At 39.5% G+C, this 23,409-nt stretch overlaps 1 long non-coding RNA gene across 2 annotated transcripts in view; it reads right to left on the reverse strand.

Annotated features, from left to right (window-relative positions):
• LOC310998204 overlaps positions 1 to 23,195 on the reverse strand; it is a 54,583-nt gene extending 31,388 nt beyond the window's left edge. The window contains exons 1-2 of one of the 2 annotated variants that reach the window (XR_014595983.1): positions 23,095 to 23,195; positions 22,837 to 22,886 (exon numbers count right to left, since the gene is read on the reverse strand). This is a non-coding gene — a long non-coding RNA (uncharacterized lncRNA). Of the gene's footprint in view, positions 1 to 22,836; positions 23,061 to 23,094 lie in introns of those variants that run through there. The other variant, XR_014595984.1, reaches the window with a different exon arrangement.
• Between the last annotated feature and the right edge of the window lie 214 nt (positions 23,196 to 23,409).

The raw sequence follows: 23,409 nt of genomic DNA on the forward strand, positions 1-23,409 counted from the left end.
GTCCTTAAAGCTTGGCACTTTTTTTTTTTTTTTTTTCTCCTCACAACGTGTATCTCTTTATCAGTTTTCTACATCACAAAACAGCCTATGTGTGTGTGTGTGTGTGTGTGTGTGTGTGTGTGTCGGTGGCATGCAGACGTCTCGCTGTCCTGATGTGAAAGACTGCCATCCTCCTACGGTCTGGAAGACAAGACAACCACAAGTGGGAGAGGTCTCACGCACACGCATATTCACTCACAAACACACACGCACACACACACATACACACACACACAGTGTACAGACTCACTGCTGATAAGAAAGTGAATAGTCTCATTTAAATAGAAAAAAAAACTGTCTGGTTAATCTTGTCATTCCTGTTTACGTTTGTGTCATGAAATCCTCATTTTCTTAAAACAAGTGATGTAATCTTCCACAGCAAATCAGATTTTAAGGACACATTCTCAGAGATTACTGTTAAAATATTTAAATTTACTCTGAATGTACAAATGTAGAGTGTCCTCCAGGTGCACACGGCCATGACTGTGACTTTTAATTTGCTGTATTTCATGTGACGTGCCATTTTCCCGCCCAATATAGCAATGGAAAAATGCTCTTTGACTGTGGTTTTGCTAGCACGGTCGAGCAGCTTAATTCTCAACACCCAAAATAATGTTGAATTTATTGTATTTTACTATGTGGTAAACCTCAGTGGCAACAAGTTGATTTATCAGCATGTCTCTGTGACACCTCTGCAGAAAAGTCTGCACACCTTTTAGCTTTCTCAGATTGAATAAAAGCTTTTAAAACACACACACACACACACATACACACACAGACACGGCAGTGGTGACACATGACAGTGTTTGGTAACGCTTCATGGCAACAGACGACGACTGAAGGCTAAAACTGGACTCAAACATCATCAGAGGTAAAAACTCTGCATGTTCTGCGTTCAGGCTGATAGAAAACAATCATTTCAGGCAAAGTGGGTGGGAAAAAAGAAACAACTGCTTAACAACAGGAAACAACAGCTACAGAGCCCAAAAAACGTGCCACATGCTCTGTTTCCTCATGAGCCGATTAGTAACACAACTCACTGTATGTGCAACTCAGACGAACTAATACAACTTTTCATGTCTTGAAATACTTGGGAATTTCAGTAGCAGAACTAACACTGCACTGCTGCTTCCTGTGTGTGCTGCTGTGAAGTTGTTGTTTTTTTTTTTCTTTCAGCAGATTTGACTAGATAGATGTTTGATTATTTCCCCAGAGTGGAACAATAGTCACAGCAAATTGCATCACTTTTTGTGTTCCTTTAAAAAGAAGTACTATGCTGTTTTCCCATGTGATAAACCAGGGTACACCCCGCTGATTTGGCAACTCCAACCTTCACTAAATGTTCTCACATGTCTGCAAGTCACTACAACTCAGCTGAGCATCACAGTGGGGAGCAGTGAGTGAAGAGTAGGAACTTCAAATCTTCCTAATCAACTTGGATCTTTAAGTCCAGAGTCGGCTGTATTGGGAAAATATATAAATGTAAAACCAGCGTCAAGTATTTCTCATGTGCAATGCTGCAATTTTATGTTTGAATAGTGGATATAATTCAGATTCTGTAGGCCTACCAGACAAAGCTCTCTTTGCTATTTTATTTTTTTGCCTGTTCATTTGTAAATTACAAAAAACGACCTCGTCACTTCACTGACTCAGACGTCTTTGTGGTGAGTTCTTTACTGAAGCTGCCAGATGCCGTCAAACCATGTTTTTGCACCTTTATCCACTGTGATGATTCATTCTGACCAGACTCCTGTCCACAGAGCAGCTTTGACCAAACAATGGGGTTTTCTGCAGGGGGGGTGGGGGGGGTTATTGAGACTTTCTTCGGCCTCCTGTTGCTTAAAAGTCAAACATTAAACCAAAACGGCGGCAGTCTGTACTGTAACATCTATTCTGGCAGGTTGCAGACCTCCAGTGCAGCCCTGGACTCAGTGATGACTCATGACAGTGAAAAATAATAAAAATGATCTAAAGTCAGTCCCCTCTGAGGTCGTTGATGCCATCTCAGATGCTGCTTTAGCTCCTTTTTTGTTTTTTGCCAGCTGGCCGCTTCCTCTGCAATTTAAAGCGGCGCAATGATAAATCACAGTGACAGATGCAACTGAATAAACCTTATATTATTTGTTCTGCTACAGCTCACAGATCTGTTTTGTGAGATTTATGTCCCGTCCCGTCTTTTTTTTGGGGGAAAAACAGTCTGTGCACAGACACAATCAATTTGACCTCAAACTGTATTTACATAAAGCAGCAACGTCACTGTTTGGTCATTAACCGACAATGACACCGACGAACTGCCAGAGAGAAGCCGGAGACGACAACAACCCACGTTAGCTTCATGCTAATTAGCTGAGCTCTAAGTCATCACTTTATTAGGAACACCTGGGTTAAGCTAATGCAGTCTGTTGCATTAATAGATAGATTCACCCTGCAATCTACAGTTTGTGTTTTGGAAGCTGCAGCTTGTGGTGCTGTTGGACTATTCTGCAATATAGTGACAGGCGTTTCTATTATCTAAAGTCAATCAAACTATCATAGTGGTCCACCTACTCAGAAGTGAAATCATGCAGCCTCCTTGAGAGTAATAGTGGAAATGACCTTTAACTGTGAAAATGTCAAATGTTTATGAAACTAAACAGCATAAAAACCGTTGAGTGTTATGATTAATAACGCACAAAGCTGTTAGTGATATAGTGTAATAACATTATCGACAACAGCTGCTGTGCACATTTCCAGTCTGACTGCACCTGAAAAGCACATTTCTGATTTCAATAATTATCCTCTATTCAGTTTTTGACCTGTTCAATCGTGACAAGTGAGCTGCCGTAGCATAGGCTACTCATTTCTGCATTGCTATTTCTTGTTTCTTTATCATTAACCATCAGTGCAAAGTGCAAATGTGTGAGCTGGACCAACTTGAAATCATCTATCCTTTTACTGTATCTGTCTTAAAAAAAAAAAACAGCTAAAATACTACAGTAAAACAGTGAAGATTTTTGTGATTTCAGTTTCGCTTAAATACTGAAAACATGCAGCGCAGGCAGCACACAGAGCAGCTGAGATATGAGTGAGAAGGCGAAGAGATTTTCCTCAGAATTGATGAACATGATAGAAAATAATGGGAAAGTCCAATTCAGGTAGATGAGTCAGAGTTCTGCTTTAATAGTGACACAGCTGAGAGGCCCATCAGATAAGAGGCAGGCGACGAGCGCTCTGCACATGATCTCTCTACCTCAAATTTAGCGGATTGTTTCCTCACATGGTGCGCTATGACTGGTATACAGGAACAGGCCTGTGCCGGGGGAATCCGTCACAAACCGACTGTTTCTGATAAACAATCAGGTGATGAGAGGTGGGGATGCTGAACGTGTTCCAGGAACGAAGGTATCCGGGCTCACTCAGAAGAACGGCGCTGCGTTTTACTCGGCTTCAAGGTGAAACAACTGTTTTTTTGGCAACTTCTGAAAAACAAAACCGAGAAAAGTTTTGTGGGTTTCAGGCAATGCTTTACTATTCAGGGAGATGTGTTTGACAGGAGGCAACGGTATTTCTGTATGCTGACATTTAACATTTTATCTATGTGTGTGTGTGAGAGAGAGAGAGAGAGGGAGAGAGTTTGTGTGCCATCTGTGGAGCCAAACAAAGCCCACACACTCCTCTCACATGAAGTCTCAACACTTAATATGTGACTTTTGTCTCCGTCATTTTCAGTCTCCTTCATCTTTCTCCATGTGTCTCTTGTTGTGTGCAGTTTCAGTGATGTGGCGTTTCTCATCTCTCACACAACAATATTTGTGAAACAGCTGATTGAAGAGTTGAAATGTGTGTCTTAGTTTTCTTGCAAAAAATCTGACAGTCGCTCTATACTGAGTGTAACTCAATTGATTAGTCAACAGGAAATTAATCTTAACCGCTTCCCATACAGATTTATCATTAAATGTAATTTCACTAGTGTACTGTATATGCTCCTCCGATGATAAATTGAAAATAGCTGAGTTTTGTTACTGTTATTTCAGTCCTTCAGGACCATTTTCGGTCAACAAACAATAAATTAATCAATTAAGAAGATGACGGTAAATCATTCCAACAAAAATAATCTCAACTGAACAACACACACACACAGAGAGACACAGTTTACTGCATCACGGCCATTGTCGACTGTGATGTGTTTATATGATGTTGTCATCCGGCAAACTATCGTTTCTCTCCTGTAAACATATCTGAGTAACTCTCGAGCCAATGTACACTACAGAGCAGATAACAGCACACAGCAGCAGCTTGTTTACCCACAGCAGAGCCAACAGTCTAAAAATAAGTATAAATATATCCCAGAAATTGAAATAAATCGTGCAGGTTTTTTATCTTTTATCTAAATAGCCTTTAACAACAATGGAGGGTCCTGATAAATTGGTTTCAGATGCTCATCATCCACTCTCTGTCTCTCTCCTGTAGATTTATTTTCTCTGTTTTTTTTCCTCTTCTTTTTTGTTGGTTGTTTTTTTCAAAACTGCATATTTAGACTCTTGCATAGAAACCGGGTGATGTACCTGCTATTTACAGCTGTGTGCAAGATTCAAATTAGTTTTTCTCTTAATGTGAAGGTTCAAAGGTCACGCTCAGCTGCTCTAAATGCCATGCCAACAACACGTGGAACAACATCAGGAAATGCCTCAATCTGCAGTGGAGGAAAGTGACATTTGTGACAGAAGAGCTCAGCCAGGTGGTGACTGTCACTCCACACTGTGGCGTCTGGAGGGAAAACTCACTCTGCTGTGGGAGACTGAGGCTGTGTGTGTGTGTGTGTGTGTGTGTGTGTGTCTGCTGGTGTGTGGCTGAGCATGGTTCATTTATAAAGAGCTATACAGCACTAACTGAGTTCATTATTCATCTCTATTTATGCAGGTTTTTATTCAAATGAAGTTTATCTTTCTGAAGATAATGTGTGAACTGTGTGAATGTGATCTGATCTTCTTCACCTTGGTCGCAAGTATAGACAAGTGCAATGTGCCTACGCTAAAAACACACAAACAGTTACCGTCTTTTGTGTCTCTAATGAACACACCCATGCAACATTCACAGAGCTGCAGGAGGGAAAACAAGTGCACCCTAGAATTTAATAACTGGTTCAATCTCTTTTTGCAGCAGTGCAGAGCTTCACAGTGCTCAGGAGGAAATCTGGACACCATGGTGTGTGAGCATGGGTTACTGTAAGAGCTGGACTCTGACTGCAAAAGTTGGGATTTGTTTGTTTGTTTGAAGTTTTTCTGTGGTGGATTTAATTCCACATTTTCAGAACCGAAGTGATTTCAGTTTTACTTAAAATGCTGAAAAGATGCTTTTTGAGCTGAGCTGCTCTCACACTGGAAAGATACAGTATGAGTGTTCAGCTCAAGTGATTTGAATATTGTGGAAAACAATGGAAAAGTCCAGCGCAGGTAAGAGGTAGTCTGCCAGTACGCAGTTCATCCGAGTCACCTGAGCCACTACAAAAGGTGAAACTTCTTTGAAGAAATTCACATTCAGGGCCAGTGACCACATCTTCGGACAAGTTCATACATAAATGCAGCTGATTCCAGATGTTCCCTTACAGCACTCTTGGGAATTACAAATAAAATGTTTGATTTAAAAAAAAAAAAAATGTAGCAGCAAATTTCTTTTTAAAAAGTGTCTTAGAAAGAGTCAAATTCAAACCTAGTGAGTCACAACAAGACTCAGCCTGTTTAAGAAAATGCAAGAAAAAAAAAAAGACCTCCGCCGTGAAAACAGAGCAGCATTGCCGATGGGAACAAGTGAGCTTCTGTTGGTCAGAAACTGAATAGTTAGATGACAAATGAGCTACACGCTGGTTTACCACACACAACGAATATGTGCTCAAAACAAAACGCTTGTATTATGCGGAGCTCGTGACCACCTAAAGCTGCAATTATGTCCAGGACACGACCATCATAAACTGGTCAACTGCAGCTTCTCTGACCAGCTTTCTCAGACCGTTTACAAGTAACAGGTTGTCAGCTCGAGCAGGTTACTGAGTGAGTGTGTGTGTGACACGAACACTGAAGTAATCTGCTCACGTCTATACACACAGCCTGAAGTTACAGTATGTGTGACACCATTCACATCCACAGCCCCACATCTGTACATTAATAGTTTTCCTTATTAATAATAATGCAGAGATGCAATGGTGTAATTTGATTAGGCAGTGGGTCTATAGTCAGTTGTACAGTAGTAGCAGCAGCAGCTAAGAAAGAATAACAGTACAGTTGTAAATGAAACTCATGATCATAATTCCAGTGCAATAAGTTGATTTGTTAATTAGCTGCTAATACTTTAATCCAATTATCATTATCCGTGAATGAGTGAGACATATTCAGGAATCCTGCAGTCTCCATGGGATACAAGCAAGAGAAACTAAAACAGAGTGAGGAGAAAAAAGTTACCGTCTCCTAAATAATAATAATAATAATAAAGCACAGTAGCTGTGATAGTGGCTGCCTAATGCTGGTAGTACTTTTTACAGCAGTGGCAACTGGTGTGGCAGCGGCTGTTGTAATAATAATAATATTAACTTTATTTATATAGCACCTTTAAAAACAAGTTACAAGGTGCTGTACAACAACAACAGAAATAAAACAGGTCAAATACAATTTCCTGGCAACAACATAATAATAATAGCAGCAATACTAGAAACAATACCCAGGAGTAACAGCAACAATATAAGTATTGTAAATATATACTAGATATAGCTGTTATAGTGTCATAACTGCTGTAGCACCAGCTTTATCATTATTAATACATGTAGTGAATATAATTACTACCTCCAAAATATCTCTTCTACTTATTTCTAATCTTTTAATGCCAGTGCTTTTAATGTTTCCGATGCATTGTGTCAACCACTCTACATTGCCTTTGTGTATAAAATGTGCTCTCTCTCTCACACACACACATAGCGGGCCTATCATTTCAGTCAAGGTGACCTGTGGAGGCCCCAGTGCACCAGATGTCCTTAGAAAACAGAAGTGACACATCCAACACCTGACAAAATGTGTTTACAACAAGATGTGCACGAAACAGCGAGCGTGCAGATGATAGAGGCGCACTCACTCACACTGCGAGTGTGTGGGTGTTTACCTGCGTGAGACGGTATGAGGGCGTTAGCAGATATGGGTGCGTAGGTGTGCGTGGATGTGTGTTGGGTGGACCGGGGATAGGGTGACTTAATGATAAAAGATAACCTCTCATTTCCATAGCTGGCAGGCCTTGCAGCAGGATCCCTGCCCGATTTCCTCATGAAGCCTCACAACAACAAAGACTCTCGACACCAGGCGCCGGGTTTCACAGCAAAACCTCCTGCTGCAATGTGAAAGCTGCTTGAATCTCATTATACGTATTCATAATTAAACCGTACGGTTCAGTTATTATTAGTTAGACCAAGTTACTTCAGGACAAGTGCATCTCTGACAGATGTAAACACCGGGACAGGGATGTGTGTTTTTGATTCAACATCATCTCGCATGGAGGCCTTACGCAACCAACTGCACACCATCAGTCCACTCCTCAGATGTCTAGGCCAAACTTATATAAGTGAGCTGGATAATGAATACTGCTTACTGTATATCTAAATAGTAAAATACAAACAAAATTGCAAAAGTGAAGTTTTTTTGATGCATTACTTCCTTTTAATTCAGTTTAATTTGACACCTTTTGTTTTATTTTCTGTGATTTTGAACAGTGTGGCTCTGCAGCATGTACTGTACTGTATTTGTAATGTGTGTCTATAGCTGCTGCCCTGACTCAGCTTTACACAGTGTAGCTTCAGTCTGTGGGGGACAAAAGCAAAGAAGAATCATGAACAAACCTAAATAAAGTTTTCCTCAGTTTTTTTTTTCTTTTTCTCCTTGTGTGCTTTTTTGCATCGGTGCACAATTTACAGTCAGGTAATAGAAAAAAAAATTGGATGTCAGAGCAGTGAAGTGTTTCCTTCCTCCTTTGTAAAAACATTTTTGGAGTATCAGCACATATTGTTCTGTAACTGCAGAGACACCTGAGTTTACTTGAAGCTCATCTCTCTCTCTTTACAATTTCTATCTCTTTAAGACAAAGTTCAAGTACTCAGAGGAAATACTGTGGGGCAGATGTCACTGCTAATGTACACACTAAAGTCCATTACTTAAGAAAAAAAATACATAATGGACCTTAAGTTTCCCTAAACAGGAACCGTAAGTGCTTCTGCCGAGTTTAAATCAGGATGAAGTTTTGATCTGCACTCTTCAAATCCAGAAAACCTCATGTTTCCATTTCCTAAAACAACAAACTACACTGGGATCAACAATACGAGCAGGAAGGTGACACTGAAGTCCATTATAATAATGAACCAGTGAAAACAAAGTTGAAGGTCTGACGTTTAACTCTAATTTGAAGGCATTCACATTCACTCACATGTACACACATGTTGAAACCAACACCGTTTTTTGTAGAGAAAAAGCAACAAGAAAAGGCAACACGCCCCCAAACGTCTCTGAATGAGAGCTGAAACAATAAAAAAAAATCTCTGTTACAATTATTATTACTATTAATATTATTATTACACACAATATAATCAGCACTGTAAGAGGTAAATGAGGACGCACAGTGTGGAGGAGGAGACAACAGACCTAACCTCAGGTTTCTGTCATAAAATCTGAAACTGAACTTGTACAAAAACACGCTGCTGTGTGATTATCATTAAAAGAGAATAAAAGTCATAACCACAACAGTTACAGTACACAGAGCTTTTTTGTAGAAGCAGGTGTCGCCCCCACCCCGATGCATATGGGAACTATTTGAATGAAAAGGACCTGCATTTATTACGCAGTTTCACTTGATGTTTATCTTAATCTAGAGCCGGCGTGAATTTTCATATATCTGTGTGTGTTGTGTGTGTGAAGAGCGCAGGGCCAGACACGACCCCTGAAAGCTGAGCTGCATTTTTGAATAAGAGCAATTATTCCTCCTCCCAGAACCAGCAGCAGCAGATATTTATCACTGCATCGCTGTGATGATAAAGAGCAAAACACAGGTGTAAAATTCCTCCTCCTCCATCTTTACTGTTCACCCTCCCGTCTATATAGGCTTCACGCTGCAGAACGTGTTTTGTTTTTTTGCTGAAAGGGGGAAGTTCCCGTGTGCTCAGTTTAAATCTGAATTTAACCTACGTAAAGTACATCTAATATATAAATAACACACAAATTTGACTATAAGAGTTGTTCTGTGTGTTGAGGAAAAGTCACAACAGACAAATGGTTATATTATTCAGAGCAGAGGATGTTCACATCATTTCACACCAAGCTTCAGTTTATACAACCAAAATATTATAATTACACATCTAATAATCCAACAAGTCTGAACACAGACTAAATCCTGGTTATGAGGATTTTTCAACACGAACAGACTATACAACATCACTGTGGCTGCAGCAGCTTTACATGCAGCTTCATGGCCTAAATCATGTAATAATAACACAACACACACAGTCATAATCAACCCGATAAATAAAGCAAAGCATCACCAGCACATGTGAATATGTTCGTGCTGTTTGTGTAAACTGTGCAAACTTTTTGGCACAAGAACCACAATGAGTTTTAAAATTTGACGGCCAGTAGCCTATCAGATGGATAAGAGTGTTTGTATGAAAAAGCCAATTGCCTAAAAGTAAAAATAAAACAAAAAACAAACTTACATTCAAATTACATTCAGTTTCAGTGGGAGCAGTGTTGCTGCTGTTCACCCTTTTAGTTTGCAGTCTTTTCTCTAATTTGGACAATTTTGTACCAATATTTTGCAGGACAGAAGCCCAATGTGCCACATCTGGCCTGAAAATAGTGTACTTTTTTAACTTTTTTATCTGACAGACCGACTCTTATCAAAATTCACTCAAAATAACATTATAATAGAAATTTATAACACACATCAGCTCATGGAACAGAAGGTGACACACAGATTTAGGTTATTCCATCGGGGAAAAGTGAATGGGACTGACATTTTTTCCACTCCCACTCGTACATGATGCACATGAAGCTGCAGCAACAAAATGCCACTCAGCCTTTTAAAGCATTTCTAATATCCACTCAGCGCTGACTTAAAGTGAGAGACACCAGTGGGGTGAATATTATCTCCATCACGACCGCAGGTGACTCAGAAACACACAAACACACTCACACCAGAATAAAGATGTGAAACTTTATATATTCAAAGTTCAAAGAAAATGAGATTTCAAACAATGGAGTTGATTTGGCAGCCGGGCGCCTGTTTGAGCCTGTTTAGATATGTGTGTTTTTTTTTCTCAGTTTTTTTGGATTTCACTGCCATATTCTTTTTTTTTAATGTGGCTGAGTGAGAGAGACGTGACTCACACTCTGTATGAGAATGTGAGATAAAAGGCAGAAATAATTTTCAGCTACACAGTTCACAGCTTCTTTTACAGGAGTAGGAAAAAACACAGTCACACATTAATCCTTTGACAAAATTTTGATACATTATCAGTTTTACTAATAAAAAAAATGCTAGAAGACACTATTAGTGTTTTTCAAGGACATATTTTAAAATTGTGTTATTTATGAAAGAAAATAAATAGCTGGAAAAAAGGCACAGCAGTTTTTTTTTCTTTTTAGAGAATAAATATCATAATAAACGTTAATGGAATTTTATTTTTACATGTCATTAATTGGCTTTACTCCTCTATATTTCTTAACACGTTAAAAAAAAACATGTTTATCATTAATAGCCTACAGTACCTGCTTGTGTGAACTGACCCCCGTGTGTGTGTGTGTTTGTGTGTGTGTGAGTGAGGCAGAGAGAAGGAAAAAGCAAACCTAAAATGTCAAATGTCTGCCCTCTCATCACACAGGAAGCTAATCAGGCTGTGACATTTTCATTATCGGCTCTTGTTGTTGTTCTTGTTGTTTACACGGTGATAAACACACTTGTCAACAATATCGACTGATGGAGATTTTCCACGTCGCGCGCGCACCAACCGGGCCGCGTGACTCAGATCAAAACCCCAGTTTCTCTAACAACTGCACACTGCGGGGGTAATTATTTTAATGACCTGTTTTAATCAGAAATGTAGCCTATTTGATGTCACAACTGCGACAAAAAGAGGATTTCACGGTCTGAATCTTCTTCGAACTTCTGTCGACTTTTTTATTCTTATATCTAGTTTAATAACGACATATTGTGACAATATACTGCAAATCGCAAAGTGATAGAGCGATATACAAACATTAATGCACAGATTAATTCTGCAAATGCAAAATAAAAAACAGATTCCCTGTAAATAAATAAATAAAAAAGTCCTCTCAGCGTCCTCCATTTTATTTTCTCTTTGTTGTTGTGTGTTTTGTGTGTTAAAAGCCAATACATGAAACACAAATACACATTAAATGAGTCACTACAGTCTAATTATCGATTAGACACAGCGACTTGATAATAAATATGATTTCATGTCGTGTCCTGCAGCCTGTAGCAGTTCAGAAATAAATGAACTTAACGCTGTTGTTAAATAAAGAGAAATGTGAACTTTTCTGCCTTTGATGTTTATCATAAAAAACATATTTAACATCAAGATATTTCCCTTAAAAGTACACAATAGAGTGAAACATAAACACAAACACAGAAGAGGAGGATTTGGGGGTTTCTTTTGCATTGTGACTGAGCAGCTTTTTCTTTCTAACAGAGGCTGTAAAGTCAAAACGCTTTTTAATCAGCTCCTGCCTTATTTTTTCGTTTGGGTAAAAATCCCATCTGACCTGTGCTCGTCCTTTAAACCAGATCAGGAAGATGACAAAAATGACAAAGTGAAGAAACGCAAAGCGCATTTTATAAAAGATGTTTTTGTCAACACGATGTGAGGAAACAGGAGCGAGCATTTCACATCAAAAACCATTGTTTTTTATAACAATAAATAATGCAGATGGTGGGATTTAAATTAAACTAACGTGGGGAATTGGGGAAAAATGAAAAAAACTTGGTGTCAAAAACAAAAACAGCAACAAAACGCCGCCTGCAGCAGAATCGGCAAAGAGCATTAAAGAGAATAAACACACACTAAAGCACAATAAACGCCTCATTGAATGACTTTTACCCCGGTACTAACATCTACAGCTGCTGTGTCAAGCTTTAAGTGACGATCTGTGAATATTACACCGAACATTTAGAGGAAAAGTTTGATTTCTGCCCGACAACTGCGTGCATAGTCCATGTTGCAAACTGCTGGACTGAGGAAATAATAAAGAAAACCCTCCTCCTGCAGCTCAGACTGAATGTTAATGATCTAAAACTGAGGCTATTTGTGTATTTCTTTTTCTTTTTTGATGTTATGACCGAAATGTAAAAGAGAGGCGTCGACACTCATGTTTTCAGTTCACACAAAGGAGTTTCAGTCGCTGTTGTAGTGAAGGATTGTTAAGAGAGGAAAAATACTGAGGCCCAGCAGGCACGTTAACGTTTCTGTGTGCAGGAGGCGCCCTCTAGTGGACAATTATCTAACTACATCCATCTATTTTTTTTTTCTCTTTCTCTGTTCCTCCCTCTCTTTCTTTCTTTTCCCTTTCTATCTTTTTTTCTTGCTTTCTGTCTTTCTCACACACACACGTACACACACTCATACACACACACACACTCACACACATGCTCTGTGACATTTACAGAGTATCATGACTCCATATTACTGTCAGTCAGTCACCTTGCCATGGTTTCAGTTTCTTAAACACCCACACTGTGAGATCTGCTCCCATGCAGCCAGGTAAACACTCCACTCACATTGTGTGACTCAGATTAATGCTGTGATGGAGGGGAAACGCAGACAGGCGTGTTTCTTGGAAAGCAGATGGAAACCCAGGGAACACACACACACACTACACAAACAATTAACCCACTACACTCAATTAAACATAAACAGCAACGCTGACTTTTACTGTGAACCCATAAAGTCACGTGTGAGAAACTATTAAAACAAAATCAGAGTGTGTCCTTCGAGTATTTAGTTGACAGTAATTCAGCTGTAAATAAATCTCGACCACACTGTCCAGACAGTCTCTCCAGCTCCTGAACATCTGGCCCAGAGGTGCAGGGGAATCGTGACCTGCTCACTGAGGCCATATTAAATCTGTCTGCGAATACTCAACACACACATCCACCTCTCTATATACATATCTGTTTGTCATGCAAATGAGAGTAATAAAGGTTTTAGCTCCCAAACACTCACGATGAGACCCAGAACACTTTGATTATAACCAACAGGTCTGGAGATACAGAACATCTGGACAGGCATTTACAATTGTTACAACTCTACAGCTGTTTGTTTGTTTTTTAATTTATTTCTGGTCATTTCTTGTTTGTTTGTTCAGCTCATGGTCCAAAACTGTTTAGTGGAAGAACATGAGATCTCATCTAGAGCTGTTGAGTTCTGAAGCTCTGAGGTAGTTTTCTTTTAGGAGGGTAATACTGTAGATTTTACCCCGTTACCTGTATCTGACAGCTGCTACAGTGTAGTTACCTTATTAAATATAACATGTGATAAGCTTGTAAGATATGATGTGTGATAAAGACGAATCCAGATGTTCTGGACCTCTCTGGTTTGTGGCCACAGCGTCTGTTTGGACCCAGACCTCTGTGTTGTCGGCGGTTTCCCCTCTACACTCCTCAGATGGTTTCGTTTAAATCGCTGTTCGAGGAACAAAGACGTCAAATTATCCAGCAAAGATCAGAGAAGACTTCACAAATATGTTATATGGCAGGAGTTTGTTTCTTTCTCTTTTTTTTCCTTTCCCCATGATCCCTTTGGAGAGGCACCAACCATCACTGTTGTTGGGAAACGACTGAACTATAATGAACCATCAAAATGCTTCTCACAGAGACACACTCAGATACTTTGATAAAACTTTACCTTCATATTAATTCTATTTCACAAACCAGGTTAAAGCGGGCCGTCCACTAATCTGAAGGACGAGTGGTTCGATTCCCGGCTCCTCCAGTCTACGTATATGTCCGGATATGAGGTTGATAAGACATTAGAAAACACTGTGTACAGTATGTGATGTGTATTTACCATCAACATCTCCATGTTTCTCCTGAACAACAAGCCAAACATCCTCCACCTGCTGCTTTCAACTATGAGCTCATTTCAGCCACATGTTCCACTTGTAAACATGAATATTTTTGTCACTGTTGATCCCTCGATATATTAGTTTTCATAAATAAATGACTCCATTTGGACTTACTTTACTTTCCCATGAGCTCCTCTGTTTCTGTGTCTACGTGTCCTCTCCTCTCCCTGGCGTCATAATGTTAGTCAGAAGAAGAAGATGAAGAAGAAGGAAGAAGAAAGAAGAGGAATGGAAAGAGGCGCTGCTCTGCTCCGCTCTCTTACATTCAGACCTGGTGACCTGACGTGAAGCTGAAACTGTGTGGTGACTGAGAATTGAGAGGCAGAGGAAGGCGAGATTTTTTTTTTGGAGGCTGTAAACATTATTTCAGTCGTTCGGTACCAAGATCTGTGTGGAAAATGACATTTACTGAGAGGATTTACAAGAAACATCAAAAGATATTTACAAAAAGAGACTTACAAGAAGCGTCAGAATGAAAGTCTGACATAAGAAAAAGACACGACACCACCACTGTGGATTTACTGTATCAACCGGGCATATTCAGCCTCCTCACTATCAATCACAGGATGCGTTTTACTTTATTACACAATAAAGTCATTGTTTTTTTGTTTTTTTTTTGCTCCAGTTGCTGTTTTCAGTAAAACTAAACACCCACTGTTGTACCATCACACTGCCTACCATCACTCCTTGCATTATCACGCAGGTTTTACATATTTTGGTTTTGCTGCCACAAGTGCAACACCAATAACAACCAAGCTGCTGACATGTCACACTTTATTAACATTTCTATTGCAGCTTCTTGTGACTATTTTTGTCCACTGAGCTACAGTACGTCTGACTAGCAGTAAGTGAGTTTTTTATTGATTCATCTGCTGAATCAATCTATTGTTTAAAAAAAATGAGAATAAAATCTATTCTAGGTGCATATGTATATATTCAAACTGATTAAAATGTTGTAACCACAGATTATATGAAAGAGAAAAATGAAAACAGTTATTGATTAATTTTCTGTTTGTAGTATCCTTTGTTTTAAATGTCTATGCTCTGTTTCAGTACTCATACTACATAGAGTTTGGGATTTATTATGTTTTTTTCTTACGTTATGCATCATTCTTTTGTTCTTGTACGTCTGCTGCTGAGTGGGATTAGTAAAATTTCTCTAAATGAATGACAAGGAGACACACCACAAAAGTCTTCAGCTTCAAAACAGTGAATGAAACAAACATGACTAACCATTGCAAAGCTGTGAAAAAAAACTAAAAACTAAAAAGCTGAATGCAGCGCAGAGACCACTAGAGGCTGACAGTCCTCTCGGTGATGGCGTCCTATTGAGAGAAAACTCCACTGACTTGTTACTTGAACGTGGTCGGTCCTGAGTGGTTCAGTTCAGGACCGACCATGTTGAACCCTGTGACCTCCAGATCTCATAAGGCTAAAATCAGGAGATCGGTTAGTCATTTTCACCTGGGACTTAAAAGAAGTAGAAAAAAAGGAGAGAAGTCGAAGCCAACAGATGAGACATTTAACAAACCATCGAATATGAACGTCTGAAAACATCTCTGTCATTTGTGCCTTTTTTTTTTACAACTCCTGAGTAATGAGTAGAGCGATGTTTGTGGCGTTCTTAGTCATTTACTGTATCTCAGAGCGCAATCCATGATGAGTAAAGCTGCAACAGACACACACACACACACACACACACACACCCATGTACGCCCACAAACCAGTGACCTACAACTGTTTTCACCTTGAAAAGATATTCAGCTTATTGATCACAAACCTGCTCTCTGACTCATGACGGCACACACACATTTGTATCCTGAGTGTTATGTAAGGTTTATCGTCATTTAGTGACACAGAAGTCTCCCTCCCACACACACACACACACACAAAGATATGAGACAAATAACTCGGGGTAACTTGACCTTTTCTGGTAAATTAGAGTTTATATCTATCTATTATCATTTAAAAACACAAGGGAGCTCACATCCAATCGTTATTTAAATTGCATTAAAATCTCGACAGAGATCAGTTTTAAAATTTTCTCTCTGAGTTACTTTGCCCCCCATGTGCGAGAAACGACGCATCACTCACTCTTGAATTTGTACGATGAGAACGCATTTTAAGGACAATGTCATGGTTTCAGATTTAGACAAACCAAAACCTGTTCAGTTCCCACCAGTACAAAGGGCTACACACACACACACACACACACACACACGCACACACACAGACACACAAGACATTTCTCACCCCTTTTTACCTCAATCTGCCTTTGGTGGTTGTTTTTCTTGTTCATTTAGCTGCGTCATGTTTTTGTCTTGTTTTCGTTCTCAGCATTTACAGTAAAACACTCACAGAATTAAAAAAACAAAACAAAAACAAGAACAAAAATTTAAAAAAACACTAGACAGGGTTGATTTCAACTGAAGTCTAGTTCATGTGATGTTTTTCACATCAGTTCAGCGCTGAGCTCAAATGTTTAACCGAGAAGCAGAGGAGAGACACATGTTTGACTCCCATGATGTGAGCCAGATGAGCCAGATGTTGAAGTCAATGTCAGGAGATCAAACCTAAAACTTTAATGGTTTCATTAAAGTTGCATTAATCTACCTGAATATAAATTCATTTACAGTAATTTCACTAATTAATCTAGACTTTTCATTCATTCTTCATTCTTGACCTTGGAGGCCTCTGTTGAAAAAACATAGCAGCTGATGATGAAGATAATTAAAAACCTATACGCTGTTTCTCTGACCCCAGATCAGCCACTAAGTTGTGTTGTTGTGAGATTGTTTAGCTCTCCTTCTAAACTCAAGTATACATTTTGAGTCCCAGCTTTGAGGCAAATGTAGATTAGAAGAAAGAATGAATAAATAAATTGTAAAGTACAAGACATAGATCCAGATTACTTTGTTAATCTACAATATAAATGTATTTTCTTTATCAAATGGCGAATGGAAACCTTCCTCCACCCTAATGAATCTTACTACGTGCAATTATTTGTACGTATTTAAGGTGGAATATCATGCTGCAGATATAAAATACAGTCTATTCTCAGAACAGAGCTGACGGCCGTGGACCTCAGGGAGCCAAGTCATTTTCTGCTCTCTCACTCCTGCTCTGTTTCTCTGGGTGACACATAATAAGTTCTCACTTCTTCTGTAGCCGCTCTTATCTGCTCGACCCAAACCTTCGGCCCAGCTGGAGAGAAAAATGTCTCTCATCTTGTCGGTGTAGGCCGAGTGTGAACATTAGACCCAGGACCTGAAACCTTCCTCTCTGATTAGTGCTGACTTACGAGTGTAATTTATGCAAATCATCATAAATTCAGCTGTATAAGACTCTTTATGTAAATTTGAATCGAGTGGGAATTATTTGACAAAGTAGGCAGCATATTGTGAGCCTACACACACACACACACACACACACACACATACACATACATGCCATAGACAGTTACAGCTGAGTGATGTTCAAGGTCATGTCAGGTAACTCCCATGAGTCCTCGTGGACTCTCTCAGCCATGTGACCCCCGGGACAAAAAAGAAAAATGACAGCGTGATCAACTTCTCCATGTTTCAGTTTCACCGTTGTGACTCTAGTTACTAACAACAACAACTTTCACACAATAACTGTTGCTACAGCAAAATGAAAAGTTTGTGACCAGTTACTGTAAATATGAGACAGAGATCAGTGCTGCAAAAGATGAACTGATAAAAACTGCATATTTCCTTTATATATGTGCGTACAGAGTTATTACACTTCAGCAGGCGCAACATAATTTGTTTGATTGATACTAAGATAATGTTTAGGTGAGAAACATTGAAATACGAACACTAATGGTACAACCAGGCACAGTAATTCACCTCAAACCTGAACATAACTTTAAACTATAAACTAACTCTAAGATTATGACACAGTGAAGACTGAACAACAGAGTTCATAGGACGTGATTGGTCAAAGTCATCCCTTAAATTACAGATATATGTTACAAAATTGTTTTCGAATTACGTTGTGTAATCACTTCTAGTTTCAAGTTTATTTTTTATAGCACACTTCATAGAGTGGTTACAAAGGCGCTATACGCATAAGGAAAATGAAACAACATACAACAAAGGGGATATTTGGAACAAAAATGATTGATGATTTTAAATTGAATGAAAATTTGATTTTTTTTTTTAAATTAGAGATTAAGATTAAACAGTTAAAATGTGAAATTAGCAGCAACATGCGCCGGTGCATATTCTCATTTGTCCAGGTCATTAACCTCCTTTGAAATTAGCAGCAACATGTGCATGAGTGTATAGGAGCAGCTGAGGTTGTGATTAGGCTACCGGTATTTTATGTGTAAACCATTTGCACTGTTTTTTAAATCAGAACAATACTGAGTGAAGGAGGTGCATTAAAAATATGACACTGGAGTTTCAGGGATGTGTTTGGACTGAACCCTGGACTCCAAAGTCCAGATGTTTGCATCCTGACTCCTGTTGGAGAAAACACATGTTCAGGACGAGACTATGATTTCTGATAAATGTTCCCACTTGATTCACATTTACATAAAGAGTCTTATTAATTTCTTCTTTAGATTTTGTCTAGTTTGGTTTTTATTAATGATTGTTGACTTGTCTGTTTTGGGTTTTTTCTATTTAGGATTGACACATACATGTAAAACATTGATGAGATTGTAAAGGTAGGGGCAGGACATGATAAGCTTTGCTTCTTTCTGTCCCTTCTCGTACTGGATTGTTTTTTGTTTTGTTAGTCTGTTTGTTTTTATATTCTGTCTATTCTGTTTGTCTATATGGTGTTTTTAATGTTTGGTACTGTTTATACACGAGGAAAATAAAGAAATGAAAATGAAATGTCAATAAACTGATATTTTTTCAGAAAATGAATCTGTTATCAACAAACATTTTGCTGATTTTACATTTTTGCATCTTACCAGATGTTGTTATTTTATGACATTTCCTCATTGCTACGATCATAACAAGGTGATATGTGGCGGTTGCATATGACGGTTATTTTTGGGGGTTGGTTGGATTAGCTGGATTTTTCACAGTGTCTGATTCCGTCTTCAGATAATGTCATCCTGTCAGCTAACCAGAGTGTCTGGTTAGTGCTGGTTTTGCCACATCTTTGGTTTGACAGTGGTAGCAGCGAGCTTCAGAGGTGGCTAAACACATCCTTTGTTTGGTCGCTTTGCTCGCTAAACAAAGTTGACAGCTACGTTTTTACTCGCGCTCACTGATCATTGTAGTTTATTTTGTTTTTGTTTTTTTTAACTTTGATCAGTCTCTTCCAGGTTTTTTTTTTGTTTGTGTCCTGCCTGGTTTTGTAATTTATTAACCCATTACTCACAGGCAGCTACAGTAACTCTTCTCCTATTATTTGTATCATCCAGGTAGAGTTTTGGTAAGATTTAAGTTTGAATCAAAGCTACGTTACAGTATTTTTTTTGTTTTAATGTATGGGGGTGGAGGAGAGTGTTTGGTGCTTCTCTACCCGGCAACAGAGAGCTGAGTCATCTCTGTCGTAGCCCTCCCACGCCTACCCACGCTGCACTGCTCTCAGTCTCTCTCGGTGGTGGAGATGCATGGCCACGGACATGATACCAAAACTAACTGCATCACTTCATCCAAGGCCCACGGATGACAAAAACACACATTTACCGTAATCGAGGGGGGAGAGCCTTGACGGAACAGGGCTGGCACATAGGTGGGGGTGTGTGTGTGTGTGTGTGCATGTGACTCTTCTTCTGACAATTATATAGAAACTGATACCACCCAAGAACTTTGAGACGTGTGTTTCTGAAAATGTATATAGAAAGCCTGACTTCTCTGATGTTTTCCTCAAACTTTAGCCCAAACAAGGAGCTCACCCCGCCCCTCGCAAAATCTTTTTGACTTTGCTATTTTTTGATGTCGGTCACATGTGGCCCTTTGGAGGCAAAGCCACTTGTTGTGTGCCAACTATGCAACAGTCTCAGTGACTTCTAGGCCATCTGGCAGCAATCCCTATTTTCCACAATGAACCGCAGTTGCAGCAAATTCACAAATTCACAATCTCCCCCGTCTTAATCTGGTCATCAGTGTCATACTCTGCCATGGTGATGTAACTGCATGTACCATTCATTTCATTCTTCTTGTTATGTTTGAGTTCACAGCTCAGATACTGATCTGACCTCTCAGACTGAATGAACCATTATACTGTGATGACAATTATGTAGTAACACTTGCTATTTCTTCACCTAAAGAGGCAAACATTTATTATCTGAGCATCCCTCAGGTACTGGACATGAGCCAACTGTCTACAGGGAGGCTAACGAGACATCTAATTCAGAGTCTTGTATAAAGAAAACTCAACATAATACTATGGCTGACAGGCAACACAATGTAAATCTGCTACTCAACATAAGCAACATAAAAAGTGCAAATCACGGGACACAAATCATGAATCTACATGATATCCGTCCATTCTTTAGCATTACTGCGTATCTGTGTGGTGTAGCCAACCCCGGCTGACAATTGGGTGGGAGCGCTGTGCACCATGGACAGGTCTTTGAGCAGACCTGAGATCAGTCAGAGGTGGAGCTACCACAAATAGACACTTACACACTACCACACATATATCAGCACATCTGTACAGTCAGCTTAGCTGTTTGAGGCAAATAAACTGCATACATGGTCAAGAGTCAAATTTGCATAAATAACAAGACAACACGCCTCATTAGCGATGTTTAGCTAGCTATGTAGTTATGTGGATAATTTAGTGATGCAAATAATGTGCGATGCAGCTTTTTACAAACACCAAGGCTAGCTGCTATTTGATATGGTCAGATTAGGCTATCGATTGATCGAGGCATCAGTAATTAGCTCTGCTGTAGACGATGATGATGTCCTAGTGGCTACAGTCAGAATTACAGGTCACATGACTCCCCATGGCTTCAAGAAATAGGCTGTAAATCAATAAATCTTCATGCATCATAAATTGCTACTACATCTTCCAACAGTTTATCCCCCTGGCGAGCAGCTTTGACAGGGAAGAACAAATGCCAAGTTCTTTCAACACGTCGACATAAATGAAGGTTTTATGCCACTGATAGCTATAGACATCACACAGAACAGAAATTGAGCATCACGAAAACACTGACGAACAAAAATATGGTTTCGTTCAAAAGTCATACAACACGACTGAAAATCATTTCACCAAATAAATGTTGGTATTTAAATATCAAGACAATAACATGTCCAATACATATATAACTTGTGAGGGACCAGCAGCAGGACTAACCTGCAGCATTTCCACACTGTAATGATGTTGTAACGTCTTTCAGATATAGACACTGTAGACAAGTGCCTTTTTTTAGTGGGTTAACTCGAGTTTAGAAAAGAAAAAGAGCTGATACCTACTAACTCTGGGATCAAGGGCCTTGAGATGCTGGGAGCTCAGAGCTGTCACTACTTGCAATACATAGTGAGCGCAAGTTGCTCACTGCGCATGCATTTAGATCCACGGTAACATGTCACAGCTTTGGTGACAACTAAAAATCCAAATGGTAACTCTGACAGACATTTCTCATGTCTAGCTAGCTAAGAACTAGACAAACAGAAAGTGGAACGGATGCATCATCTGTACGCTACCCAGAGACAATCACCACTGTGTCGTCTGCATAGATTTGATCATGCAGTCGTATGTTCAGATACATGATCACACACGTTCGCAGCTACTGCGCAAGTAGCGTTGACACAGTGACGTATATTATGAATTTGGCTCTCAAGACTTATTTCCATGCATCACAACCTCTGTGTTGAGTCAAAGTGTGAATCTGGAGTGTCTGTGTTTGGAGCATGTGTGTGTATTTTTAGTCTCGCTCATACGTGCAGTGATATAACATACTGCTTACAGGTCTCCTATAACATGCGTCAATACAGGTTGTGAAACTCCCACTAACGTCAGTAACAGACTCATTCCTATACCCAGATTGATCAACATGATCAAAGAGCTCCTTGCTGGGCTGGAGCTCTTTGATCGCCTTGTTCCATTTGAGGACAGCTGCCGCGCTGCAATATCACCAGGAGATACAACAACACCGCCACTTTCACTTCAACCCTTCAGTGCGTCACACCATCATTACATGACTAACTTTGGAGAAACTAGTTACTTTGCCAAGTGCCAAATATAGCTGATATTTGGCACAACCTGAGCGACTGCCAATACTCAACACATTTGCCCTCGCAGTGCAATTCATCCGCTCTGTGATCATCACACCATCAGATTTCATGTTCTATATTTCCTATTTTTAGCCCGATCCCTTTTGAGTTTTTTCTTTCTTGCATGCTGTGCTACTTATTTGCAAGCTACTTCTGTTATTTACAGAAAAGGAGAATCGTTCGCTGCCTTTTGGAGACTTAAAAGAACTTAAAGTAACATCAAACAGACATTAAGCCCCACACACAGCAGCACTGTTCACCAAAGCTCTGGAAACATTTGTAATATTTTCCAACTAGTTCTTGAATCCTTCCTGCTCTGAAACTCAAAGCCTAAACTCTGAAAGAAGACAAGTTTCCAAGAGCTGCATTCCTTCTAAGCTTGATAAATACCAACAAATGCTTGAAAGAGAAAACAACAACCTGATGTCCAACTGATTTTTACTTACCAGTTTGTCAGTCTTCATCCTCCTCTTCATCAGAGAGTCTTCACTGCAAACTAAGAAGTTCAGAGAGAGAGAAAGAGGAGAGGGGGGAAAGAGAAGAGAGAAGGAATGTTTTAATCACTCTGAAGGAAGCCAGTTATCTTCCCACACACATTGCTAAGTGTCCTACTCACAGAGACACAGACAACACACACACACAGACACACATACACACAGACACACATACACACACACACTCACACACGGACTACCATAAGATACCTCCAAAGGTCAAGATGAATCGGTAAAGGAGTGAAAAGAAGAGGGTCAGAGAATGAGAGAATGAGGGCACAGAAAATAAAAGAGGCAGAATAGAAAAGAGGAATGAATAGAATGTATGAAGACAAGCAGATGACAGAGGGAGGAGGGAGGGCACAGAGAGAGAGAGAGAGAGAGAGAGAGAGAGAGAGAGAGAGAGAGAGAGAGAGAGAGAGAGAAAGACTGAAGAGAATGTAATGCATGGTTTGGCTGAGTCATCGGTAACCACCACTTCCTGCAATGCTCTCTTCTAATGACTGGCCAAGTTCTGAGGCAAGC

This window comes from Trachurus trachurus (assembly GCF_905171665.1).
Source record: "Trachurus trachurus genome assembly, chromosome: 15".
NCBI lineage: Eukaryota > Metazoa > Chordata > Actinopteri > Carangiformes > Carangidae > Trachurus > Trachurus trachurus.